Source organism: Acanthopagrus latus, chromosome 21 (genome assembly GCF_904848185.1).
Source record: "Acanthopagrus latus isolate v.2019 chromosome 21, fAcaLat1.1, whole genome shotgun sequence".
NCBI lineage: Eukaryota > Metazoa > Chordata > Actinopteri > Spariformes > Sparidae > Acanthopagrus > Acanthopagrus latus.
This window is the reverse complement of record NC_051059.1, coordinates 1436407-1449604: the sequence shown is the minus strand read 5'-3', so window position 1 is coordinate 1449604 and position 13198 is coordinate 1436407.

Genomic DNA, 13198 nt, shown 5'->3' with positions numbered 1-13198 from the left:
CTACTTTACTGCAGCTAACATCAGATCTCTCTAGGTTAAACTGTAGATTTAAAAACAAAATTATGATGACTTATATGCTTTTGAACAGTAGCTATATGTACCTAAATACACAATACCAAAATGTTATGGTGAATGGTGAACGTTTTGCAGTTTTTGCTGTGTCTGCACTACCCACAGACCATGCTAATTGCGAGATAAACTTTGTATCACAAAAACAAACGTTACTCATGTTTTGATTGAGCAGTTAATATAAAGTTATATATTGGTGGTGGTGGCTGATAGTACCTGTCCTAATCCAGACAAGATAGGAATTAATATAAATTTTTAATGAAGACAGTTAATCTCTTGTTCAACCTCCAGATGTAACGAATATAGATCAGGCTGATCATGCATTCAGATGTTATCTACAGAAGTCAGGTGGCAGGGTTTGTGTAACAGAGTCAGGAGAGTGAGCTATCTCGGCTCTTTATTATATGACATGAAGATACAGTATACACACTCACGGAATTATTTCTATGCAGAATGTGAGCCAGCCCTTAAAAGCCACTGGGCGGTTAAGAAACAATATGATTCTGCAAAACACAAATGACAGTTGCAACTTGTGCAGTAACTGCAAGCACAATCTGTCTGTGTTGCACCTTTCTTTCCTCCTGTCACACCCACAACCAGTGTTCTGCAGATGCAGCCAACATAACTTTACTCAGACAGTTATCAAGGATACAGCCTGGATAATTATGGGCCCATAGAATTAGCCAGCACACTGTCAAAGGTTTTTCAGTTCCACCTTTTGTGTGGTTTTCACCAGTGTCCCTGATGTCCTCATTATTGTCCTTTGTTATCTGTGTGTACTTCACCTAAGCCATTAACCTGCATTATTTCACTGAGCCTCTTCCAGTGACCTCCTGTTGGCCATAGTATTTTTCTTGTTTGTTCCTTGTATTTTTACTGGTTTATTATCCATTTTATCTGGTTCCAGCGTCAGGGGTCCCAGCCGCTGGCATCACAGGTCCCAGTCATTGCCACTCCAGTTACTGTGTCAGGGTCCTGGCAGGCCTCCTGCTTGGCCTCGAAAGCCCTTCTGAGCTTGGTCTAGACCTGCTGAGAGAGAGTTTGGAGCCACAGAGGACTGACTGAGACAGGTGAAGAGTGCACCGCAGTGGCCAAGCATGAATAGGACTTTCTGAGTTTGGAAAAGAGAGCTGATTTCATTTCATTAATATTTCTTAGATGTAAGTAGCAGGTTTTTGTGGGATTATTGATACGTGGTTCAAACTTCAGTTGGGAAACAAATACGACATGTCTGGCTGTGGATTTTGTATTTGTTGCCATGGTGTTAATTTGCTGGCTAAGTGGTCGGGGCTGAAAATGATTACCTCTGTCTATCTGCTCTCCATCTTAAAGGACAGGTACATTTGCGTTTTGTCAGCATAGAAGTGATAACAGACTCCTTTAAAGTGACTAATAATGTTTCCTAATAGGAGTTTATATATACAGAAAAACAAAATCAGACCTAGGAAAGATCCCTATAGCAAACCACAGTGAGGCTGACACATAATTACCAGCTGAAACTGAAAATTCTCTCTTTGACAGATATGACTCAATCCATTTAGGAGCCATTAAAAGCTACACACTGGAGTCTATTTGTAAGAGAATTATGGTCAATAGTGTCAAATAATGATTGTAAATAGAAACTGAAGATCATGTTGGTTACAGGTGATTACTTCAGATAAGTAGTTGTCCTACAGAAGGTACTTCACATGAAAAAAGTGAACAGTTCTAGTCTTTCTGGTCTTTCTCCACTTCCCTTCTGTTCTACTGCATAATCTTTTAAGAATCTGCAGTCTGCCATTAGTCTAAGGAGAGGGGACTTTGATCTGAATTTAATAGGAGCCATGGCATCCAAGGTAGTTTGACAAAGATTATTAAAACGAGTAAATCATTGGTTTGAGATCACTCGGATGAAGTGAGATGTAATAGGCTATGGGCAAAATCTGTGGAAAATCTGGAAGCACTGTGCTGGTTTAAGATATGGGAGCATACAGTACTGACAAGGTGTTTGCTCACTGTATGGAGCACAGTGTCAAACTTGACACAAAGGTGATCTGAGATTAAAAAAAAAAACTATTTTCCAAAGACATGAAATGAGTTAAATCACTCTGAGTTTTAAAAAGTCAGTTGCAAAGCCTATAGTTAGATCATCAACATGGACATCACCACAGTAATAACTTCATCACAGTTTTAAACAAAGGATAAAAGGTCCAAAAATTCACATGGAAATCTTGCATTAGGTCTAGGAGGGCGTAGATCATGAAGAAGAAGAAGAAGAAGAAGAAGAAGAAGAAGAAGAAGAAGAAGAAGAAGAAGAAGAAGAAGAAGAAGTTGTTGAAGAAGATTTTTTTGATTTTTAACAGCACTTTATTTACAGTTAATTTAAAAAACAGCAAACAGTTGTACAATCAGCACGTCAATTGAGGAATGCGGCAAAAATTATTTCTCCACCGATCACCCGGCACAACAGCTCCTCATGAGCCCACTGCTGCTCAAACACATTTATGTTCCCTGTGATCCTGTGGAAGCAAAACTCCAGCCTCAGTCTGGCCTTCACGTTGTGCTTCCACAAGATCACAGGGTCAAGAGTCGGCCCACCCTGCAGTCTGTCCCTACGCGTCAGGTAGATTGACAATTTCGCTTCGCCAATTAAAAAATTTAGGAGCTGACGCTTTGCTTTTTCTGTTTTTTTAAAACCAACTCCACAGATAAAAACGGGGGTGGCAAACAGGACACCAAATAGGTTAAAAACACGGGTTAAAACATTAAAAATCTCTGCCAATCTCCTGCACTCAGTAAAAACATGAAAAATGTTCTCGGTCAGTCCGCAGAATGGGCACTCATTTAAAACACTGCGATTAAGAACAGATAAAAAGGCATTGGTTGCAATGGCACCATGTAAAATCCTCCACTGGAGATCTCCGGTTCTCTTTTTTAGAGGGGGTTTGTACAGTGTTCTCCACTGAGGCCTCATCCCGCCCAGCCTCTCAGTCCACACACACTCTGCTCGGTCACACAGCCACTTTCTATGAATAGTTTTTACACAACTTGTGTACAGAGTCTTTTTTTCTATTTTGTGCAGGCTTAGTTTTTTCTCATTGTCGTTCTTCAATAGGGGGCCACTGAGCTCCGTGAACCCAGGGCACAGGTGGATCTCCGGGTAAGGGTCTGCCGGGTCGGGCTCAGCTTCTCCCCTGCTGTGCTTGTGGAGGAGGACTTTCTCCCTCTCGGTCAGCCTCGACTTCCACAGCTCCAGGCTCCTTTGCATCAGGCGGACAGAACGCACCCCCAGCACCGAGCTCAGAGTCCGGCTGTCCGTGAGCGCCGGTCCTGCTGCTTCTACCAGCTGACTCAGGCAGACGAAGTTTGAGCTGCACAGCGCCCCCATCAGCCCAGGCACGGTGTTGCAGCACACATCCAGCCTGGCACCACAGATTAGAGGCTCCTTCAACAACCAGTACAGAGAGTCACATTTTTCACTTCTTTTACTTTTAAACAGTGCCCAGGATTTAAAAACACCCTGATAAAAAGGAGGTAACCCACCTAACTTTAGAAATTTAAAATCAGTTAAAAACAGAGTAGCATCCAGCCCCAGGTTATTGACACGCCTGAGTATGCAGCCAGCCACGTCTCTCCACACCAGATCCTCAGGTCCAGTCAGATACCTCTGAATAAACTGGATCCTGAAGGTGGCTGTTCTACTAGCCAGGTGGACCAGGCCCTGGCCCCCCTCATCTCTGGATAAAAACAACACCGACTGTGGAACCCAGTGCTTTTTACTCCAGAAGAAATTGACCATCTTTGTTTGAATTTGAGCAATAAGGCCTGATGGAGGGTCCAGACAGGCTAACCGGTGCCATAAGAGAGAGGCCACCAGGTTGTTTAAAACTAGGACCCTCCCTCTAAAAGACATTTGTGCGTGGAGCCACTTCCACTTAGCTAGTTTATTGTCTATTTTCTCTGTGATGTTTTCCCAGTTTTTCTTTTATGTCGCTGTTCCCGATGTGAATACCCAAATATTTCAAGCCTTCTCTTTTCCATGACAGGCTTTGAGGGAGAACCGGGAGGCCCTCACGCCACTCACCAACAGCAAGGGCCTCGCTCTTCCTCCAGTTCACCCTCGCAGCCGACACAACAGAAAACTTCTCAATTACAGAGTTTAAAATACACACATCTTGTTGATCTTTGATAAAAACAACGACATCGTCAGCGTAAGCAGATAAAACAACGCTACTGTTAAAACCAGGTAAAACCAGACCTCGAACAGATGATCTTATCTTTTGCAGGAGGGGTTCCAGGGAGAGCGCATAGAGCATCCCCGACAGGGCACAGCCCTGCCGGACACCTCTACGCACTCTAAAAGGAGCACACAAGCTGCCATTAAACTTCAGCACACTCTCAATGTCACTGTACAGCACCTTGATCTTGGCTATGAGACCAGCGCTGAACCCAAACCTCTCCATGACCTCCCAAAGGAAGTCGTGTTCAACGCGGTCAAAAGCCTTTTCTTGATCTAATGAGATCAGTCCAGTGTTTATGCCTAATGAACTGGAGACCTCCAGAACATCTCGAATGAGGTAGATGTTATCTACCATAAACCTGCCGGGCACACAGTACGTCTGGTCCCGGTGAAGAATCTGCTCCATGGTTCCTCTCAGTCTCTTGGCCAAGACTTTGGACAGAATTTTGTAGTCTGTGCAGAGGAGAGAAACAGGACGCCAGTTTTTGATGTCTTGCAGATTTCCTTTTTTTGGCAAGAGGGTGATGACGGCTCTCCGACAGGACAGAGGCAGTGACCCAGACACCAGGCTCTCATTAAAGACATCCAGGATGTCCTGGGCCAAGATGTTCCAAAAAGCCTTGTAGAACTCGACTGTGAGGCCGTCGATGCCTGGAGCCTTCCTCCCCTGCATGCTCTGCAGTGCAGCATACAGCTCTTGCGTTGTCAGTGGGCTGTCGAGCTCTGAATTAGCCTCTCTGGATATTTGAGGAAGTCCACCACAGAACTCCTCCATCAGTTCTTTGTTGCTCTTGTTTTCGCTCTTAAATAATGAGGCATAAAACTCGACAGCTCTTTTCCTGATCAGGCCCGGCTCCGTCAGCTCATGTCCTGTCTCAGAGAGCAGAGAGTGGATCTGTCTCTTCTGTCCTCGTCTCTTCTCAAGTCCAAAGAAGAAACTTGATGGAGCATCCATCTCTGTGATGTTCTGAATCCGGGACCTGACCAGTGCACCCTGTACTTTAGTGTCCAGCAGGTTGGCTAAAGTAACCTTTTTATTCTTGAGGATTTCAACATATCCTCGATTTCCTGTGGACTCACTCACACACTCGAGATCCACAATATCAGTCTCCAGATCTTTGATAGATCTGGTGATGTCACGTGTGACATTGAGCGTGTGCTGTTGACATAGAAGTTTAATTTGTACTTTTCCATGGTCCCACCACTGCCTCAGACTGACAAACTCAGTTTTTTTCTGTCTAAAATCATTCCAAAAATAGCTAAAAGCCTCTCTGAAAGATTTGTCAACAGTTAAAACCGAGTTAAAATGCCAATAGGCGCTTTTAGGTAAAATGTTTCTGATAAAAACGTTACATAAAACCATAGAATGGTCCGTAAAACCAACTGGTAAAATCTTACACATTTTAACAACACCGATTCTATGTTTAAAAACATAAAAACGATCAAGTCTGGCCAAAGAGATTCTGTTTTCTCTTACGTGGGACCATGTGTACTGTCTGCAGCCTGTGTGCATCCTTCTCCACACGTCCACCAGGTCACAGGAGGAGACCAGTTGCCTCAAGGCATGCTGGGATACTGGATGAGGCTCTGCATGGTTGCGATCTAAAATCTCGTCTTCAGTACAGTTAAAATCCCCACCCATGAATAAATAGTCCTCCGAGTCACAGCTGCTTAAAACATCATTCACTTTCTCAAAGAAATGTTTCCTCTCTGTACCGTTGTTCGGAGCATAGATGTTGATAAAAACCACGTTAAAATGTTCAAAACGAGTTTTGACTAAAAGGCACCTCCCCTCCACAACATGCCTGACCTCCAGAGAGGTTGGAGTAAAACCTCCAGAGAACAGGAAGCCCACTCCCCCACTGAGGGTGGTGTTATGGCTTAAGATCACTTCTCCTTCCCATTCTCTGCTCCAGTCTGCCTCGTTTCCAACATCACTGTGCGTTTCTTGTAAAAACAGGACATCAATATGTTTTAGTTTAGCCATTTCAAACACTACTGCCCTCTTTCTCGTCTCTCTAGCACCATTTACATTCAAACTGCCTATTTTGAAAACATCCATAATGATGGAGATGTTAAAAACAAGACTGAAAACAATCAGTGAAATAGATAAAAGTAAAGTCTGTTCATTCATCTTCATTAATAAGCAAGTTGTTTTCTGACTTTATTGATCAGTTTTTTCAGCCTGTACACTTCCGGGTCTGTCAGGTCTGACTCAGCTCTGTGCTTCACAACATGTCTAATTGAGTCATAAAAACCCTGCAGGTCAGGGAAGCGCTGTTCTAAGGCTATGTTCCTCAGCCCTTTGGTCTGTTGTAGAAAAGACTTCACGATGTTTGCAGGATACACCTGAGCAGCAGTCTGCTGAGTGTGAGACAGGTCGCTGCTGTCAGACACACACCCTTCACTGTCACTGCTGTCATACAGCGCTGCTCTGCTCTCTGCAGCACTCGGTTTACCTGCCAGACGTCCAGCTTTTCCACCCACCTCCACAGTCAACATGTTCCTCCTCTTGCTGCGCTGCTTAGGAGGAGGAACAGACACCAACGCAGCCCCACAGGCCTCCATCTCCTCAGCTACTGTGTTCCCCTCACACAGCTCACCTGTCCCCTCACCTGCTTCACACAGCTCACCTGTCCCCTCACCTGCTTCACACAGCTCACCTGTCACCTCACCTGCTTCACACAGCTCACCTGTCACCTCACCTGCTTCACACAGCTCACCTGTCACCTCACCTGCTTCACACAGCTCACCTGTCACCTCACCTGCTTCACACAGCTCACCTGTCCCCTCACCTGCTTCATACAGCTCACCTGTCCCCTCACCTGCTTCACACAGCTCACCAACGACCTCAACCCTTTTACACAGCTCACCTGTTACTTTACCTGCTTCACTTTGCTCACCTTCAGCTTCGCCTGCCTCTTCCTCACCTGGTTCACCTCCCTCCTCTGTTTCTCCTGCTATTTGGTTTCCCTCACCTACTTCACCAGAACCCTCACCTGCCTCTTTCCCCATGCTCGTTTCCCCTACATCCTTGCCCAGCTCATCTCCTACTTTATCTGAAAAAACACCTGACACCTCGTCCTTACCTGTTGTCTCACTCGTGTCACCTGCCACCTCCCCCGTCTCGCCATTCACCTCAGTGCTCTCTTCAGCCTGGCTCTGCATCTCTGCCACTTGTTTCCCCCCCGCGGCACCAGCCCCGCCACCGGCCACTGCGGCCGCACGCCGCACCGCCGGAACGGGTCGGCTGTCGGCAGCGGCAGCAGCAGCAGCGGCGGCCGCCGCCACCGCCACCCGCCCCCACACAGGAGCGGGCGGCACAGCCGCCGCCGCCGCCGCCCCCGCCGCCGCACCCGCGGCGGCCGGAGCGCCGCGGCCAGGACATGCTCTGATTAAATGTCCCTCTTGGCCACATCCAAAACACTTAACAGTGGATGAAGTTGCAAAAAGAATATAATCAAAATCATCCACACGGACTCTGAACCGGTAGTCAAACTCTTCGTCTTTGTTGTTCAAAATCATAAAGAGTTGTCTGCGGTGAGACACAACGTGTCTCAGCAGAGGCGACTTACAGCCTGACAACACCTTTCTTATCGGTGACACCACCTTTCCATGCCTGGACAGCTCTTTAATCAGGAAGTCATCACTAATGAAAGGTGGCACATTGGATAAAGTGATTTTTGTTGCCGGCAGTGTAAGCGGTGTCACCGGCTCAAACATCCCATTCACCGTGATGCCCGTCTCCACCAGCCTGTTCACCTGTTCCACCTTCTCAAGGAACAAGACCACCGCACTGTTCATGCGGGCGGCGGACTTCACAGAGCCGTGTCCGATGATCTCTCCCACTGCCAAAGCAACCTCCTCCACACTGCACGGGGAGCCGGCTCCAGTTTTGATGCCATGCTTCCGTGTCAGCGCGGAGAAGACGCTGCTGGACGTCATACCAGCTCCTCAGAGCGTGGCTGACAAACAAAAGACCCACAAACACCAACTAACCGAGACAAACAACAACAACGAAAAAAACCCCAACTAAACTAACACAACTATACTCATAAACACACCACACCGTAAAAAAAAAAAACGCGAAAAAATAGATAGAAAAAGCGAAAAAACACTTAATTTCCTTCAGCTCCTTCACGCACTCTCCCTCCAAAGAAGAAGAAGAAGAAGAAGTTGTTGAAGAAGAAGAAGAAGAAGTTGTTGAAGAAGAAGAAGAAGAAGTTGTTGAAGAAGAAGAAGAAGAAGAAGTTGTTGAAGAAGAAGAAGAAGAAGAAGAAGTTGTTGAAGAAGAAGAAGAAGAAGAAGAAGTTGTTGAAGAAGAAGAAGAAGAAGAAGAAGTTGTTGAAGAAGAAGAAGAAGAAGAAGAAGTTGTTGAAGAAGAAGAAGTTGTTGAAGATTTTTTGATTTGATTTTTAACAGCACTTTATTTACAGTTAATTTAAAAAACAGCAAACAGTTGTACAATCAGCACGTCAATTGAGGAATGCGGCAAAAATTATTTCTCCACCGATCACCCGGCACAACAGCTCCTCGTGAGCCCACTGCTGCTCAAACACATTTATGTTCCCTGTGATCCTGTGGAAGCAAAACTCCAGCCTCAGTCTGGCCTTCACGTTGTGCTTCCACAAGATCACAGGGTCAAGAGTCGGCCCACCCTGCAGTCTGTCCCTACGCGTCAGGTAGATTGACAATTTCGCTTCGCCAATTAAAAAATTTAGGAGCTGACGCTTTGCTTTTTCTGTTTTTTTAAAACCAACTCCACAGATAAAAACGGGGGTGGTAAACAGGACACCAAATAGGTTAAAAACACGGGTTAAAACATTAAAAATCTCTGCCAATCTCCTGCACTCAGTAAAAACATGAAAAATGTTCTCAGTCAGTCCGCAGAATGGGCACTCATTTAAAACACTGCGATTAAGAACAGATAAAAAGGCATTGGTTGCAATGGCACCATGTAAAATCCTCCACTGGAGATCTCCGGTTCTCTTTTTTAGAGGGGGTTTGTACAGTGTTCTCCACTGAGGCCTCATCCCGCCCAGCCTCTCAGTCCACACACACTCTGCTCTGTCACACAGCCACTTTCTATGAATAGTTTTTACACAACTTGTGTACAGAGTCTTTTTTTCTATTTTGTGCAGGCTTAGTTTTTTCTCATTGTCGTTCTTCAATAGGGGGCCACTGAGCTCCGTGAACCCAGGGCACAGGTGGATCTCCGGGTAAGGGTCTGCCGGGTCGGGCTCAGCTTCTCCCCTGCTGTGCTTGTGGAGGAGGACTTTCTCCCTCTCGGTCAGCCTCGACTTCCACAGCTCCAGGCTCCTTTGCATCAGGCGGACAGAACGCACCCCCAGCACCGAGCTCAGAGTCCGGCTGTCCGTGAGCGCCGGTCCTGCTGCTTCTACCAGCTGACTCAGGCAGACGAAGTTTGAGCTGCACAGCGCCCCCATCAGCCCAGGCACGGTGTTGCAGCACACATCCAGCCTGGCACCACAGATTAGAGGCTCCTTTAACAACCAGTACAGAGAGTCACATTTTTCACTTCTTTTACTTTTAAACAGTGCCCAGGATTTAAAAACACCCTGATAAAAAGGAGGTAACCCACCTAACTTTAGAAATTTAAAATCAGTTAAAAACAGAGTAGCATCCAGCCCCAGGTTATTGACACGCCTGAGTATGCAGCCAGCCACGTCTCTCCACACCAGATCCTCAGGTCCAGTCAGATACCTCTGAATAAACTGGATCCTGAAGGTGGCTGTTCTACTAGCCAGGTGGACCAGGCCCTGGCCCCCCTCATCTCTGGATAAAAACAACACCGACTGTGGAACCCAGTGCTTTTTACTCCAGAAGAAATTGACCATCTTTGTTTGAATTTGAGCAATAAGGCCTGATGGAGGGTCCAGACAGGCTAACCGGTGCCATAAGAGAGAGGCCACCAGGTTGTTTAAAACTAGGACCCTCCCTCTAAAAGACATTTGTGCGTGGAGCCACTTCCACTTAGCTAGTTTATTGTCTATTTTCTCTGTGATGTTTTCCCAGTTTTTCTTTTCTATGTCGCTGTTCCCGATGTGAATACCCAAATATTTCAAGCCTTCTCTTTTCCATGACAGGCTTTGAGGGAGAACCGGGAGGCCCTCACGCCACTCACCAACAGCAAGGGCCTCGCTCTTCCTCCAGTTCACCCTCGCAGCCGACACAACAGAAAACTTCTCAATTACAGAGTTTAAAATACACACATCTTGTTGATCTTTGATAAAAACAACGACATCGTCAGCGTAAGCAGATAAAACAACGCTACTGTTAAAACCAGGTAAAACCAGACCTCGAACAGATGATCTTATCTTTTGCAGGAGGGGTTCTAGGGAGAGCGCATAGAGCATCCCCGACAGGGCACAGCCCTGCCGGACACCTCTACGCACTCTAAAAGGAGCACACAAGCTGCCATTAAACTTCAGCACACTCTCAATGTCACTGTACAGCACCTTGATCTTGGCTATGAGACCAGCGCTGAACCCAAACCTCTCCATGACCTCCCAAAGGAAGTCGTGTTCAACGCGGTCAAAAGCCTTTTCTTGATCTAATGAGATCAGTCCAGTGTTTATGCCTAATGAACTGGAGACCTCCAGAACATCTCGAATGAGGTAGATGTTATCTACCATAAACCTGCCGGGCACACAGTACGTCTGGTCCCGGTGAAGAATCTGCTCCATGGTTCCTCTCAGTCTCTTGGCCAAGACTTTGGACAGAATTTTGTAGTCTGTGCAGAGGAGAGAAACAGGACGCCAGTTTTTGATGTCTTGCAGATTTCCTTTTTTTGGCAAGAGGGTGATGACGGCTCTCCGACAGGACAGAGGCAGTGACCCAGACACCAGGCTCTCATTAAAGACATCCAGGATGTCCTGGGCCAAGATGTTCCAAAAGGCCTTGTAGAACTCGACTGTGAGGCCGTCGATGCCTGGAGCCTTCCTCCCCTGCATGCTCTGCAGCGCAGCATACAGCTCTTGCGTTGTCAGTGGGCTGTCGAGCTCTGAATTAGCCTCTCTGGATATTTGAGGAAGTCCACCACAGAACTCCTCCATCAGTTCTTTGTTGCTCTTGTATTCGCTCTTAAATAATGAGGCATAAAACTCGACAGCTCTTTTCCTGATCAGGCCCGGCTCCGTCAGCTCATGTCCTGTCTCAGAGAGCAGAGAGTGGATCTGTCTCTTCTGTCCTCGTCTCTTCTCAAGTCCAAAGAAGAAACTTGATGGAGCATCCATCTCTGTGATGTTCTGAATCCGGGACCTGACCAGTGCACCCTGTACTTTAGTGTCCAGCAGGTTGGCTAAAGTAACCTTTTTATTCTTGAGGATTTCAACATATCCTCGATTTCCTGTGGACTCACTCACACACTCGAGATCCACAATATCAGTCTCCAGATCTTTGATAGATCTGGTGATGTCACGTGTGACATTGAGCGTGTGCTGTTGACATAGAAGTTTAATTTGTACTTTTCCATGGTCCCACCACTGCCTCAGACTGACAAACTCAGTTTTTTTCTGTCTAAAATCATTCCAAAAATAGCTAAAAGCCTCTCTGAAAGATTTGTCAACAGTTAAAACCGAGTTAAAATGCCAATAGGCGCTTTTAGGTAAAATGTTTCTGATAAAAACGTTACATAAAACCATAGAATGGTCCGTAAAACCAACTGGTAAAATCTTACACATTTTAACAACACCGATTCTATGTTTAAAAACATAAAAACGATCAAGTCTGGCCAAAGAGATTCTGTTTTCTCTTACGTGGGACCATGTGTACTGTCTGCAGCCTGTGTGCATCCTTCTCCACACGTCCACCAGGTCACAGGAGGAGACCAGTTGCCTCAAGGCATGCTGGGATACTGGATGAGGCTCTGCATGGTTGCGATCTAAAATCTCGTCTTCAGTACAGTTAAAATCCCCACCCATGAATAAATAGTCCTCCGAGTCACAGCTGCTTAAAACATCATTCACTTTCTCAAAGAAATGTTTCCTCTCTGTACCGTTGTTCGGAGCATAGATGTTGATAAAAACCACGTTAAAATGTTCAAAACGAGTTTTGACTAAAAGGCACCTCCCCTCCACAACATGCCTGACCTCCAGAGAGGTTGGAGTAAAACCTCCAGAGAACAGGAAGCCCACTCCCCCACTGAGGGTGGTGTTATGGCTTAAGATCACTTCTCCTTCCCATTCTCTGCTCCAGTCTGCCTCGTTTCCAACATCACTGTGCGTTTCTTGTAAAAACAGGACATCAATATGTTTTAGTTTAGCCATTTCAAACACTACTGCCCTCTTTCTCGTCTCTCTAGCACCATTTACATTCAAACTGCCTATTTTAAAAACATCCATAATGATGGAGATGTTAAAAACAAGACTAAAAACAATCAGTGAAATAAATAAAAGTAAAATCGGTTCATTCATCTTCATTAATAAGCAAGTTGTTTTCTGACTTTATTGATCAGTTTTTTCAGCCTGTACACTTCCGGGTCTGTCAGGTCTGACTCAGCTCTGTGCTTCACAACATGTCTAATTGAGTCATAAAAACCCTGCAGGTCAGGGAAGCGCTGTTCTAAGGCTATGTTCCTCAGCCCTTTGGTCTGTTGTAGAAAAGACTTCACGATGTTTGCAGGATACACCTGAGCAGCAGTCTGCTGAGTGTGAGACAGGTCGCTGCTGTCAGACACACACCCTTCACTGTCACTGCTGTCATACAGAGCTGCTCTGCTCTCTGCAGCACTCGGTTTACCTGCCAGACGTCCAGCTTTTCCACCCACCTCCACAGTCAACATGTTCCTCCTCTTGCTGCGCTGCTTCGGAGGAGGAACAGACACCAACACAGCCCCACAGGCCTCCATCTCCTCAGCTACTGTGTTCCCCTCACACAGCTCACCTGTCC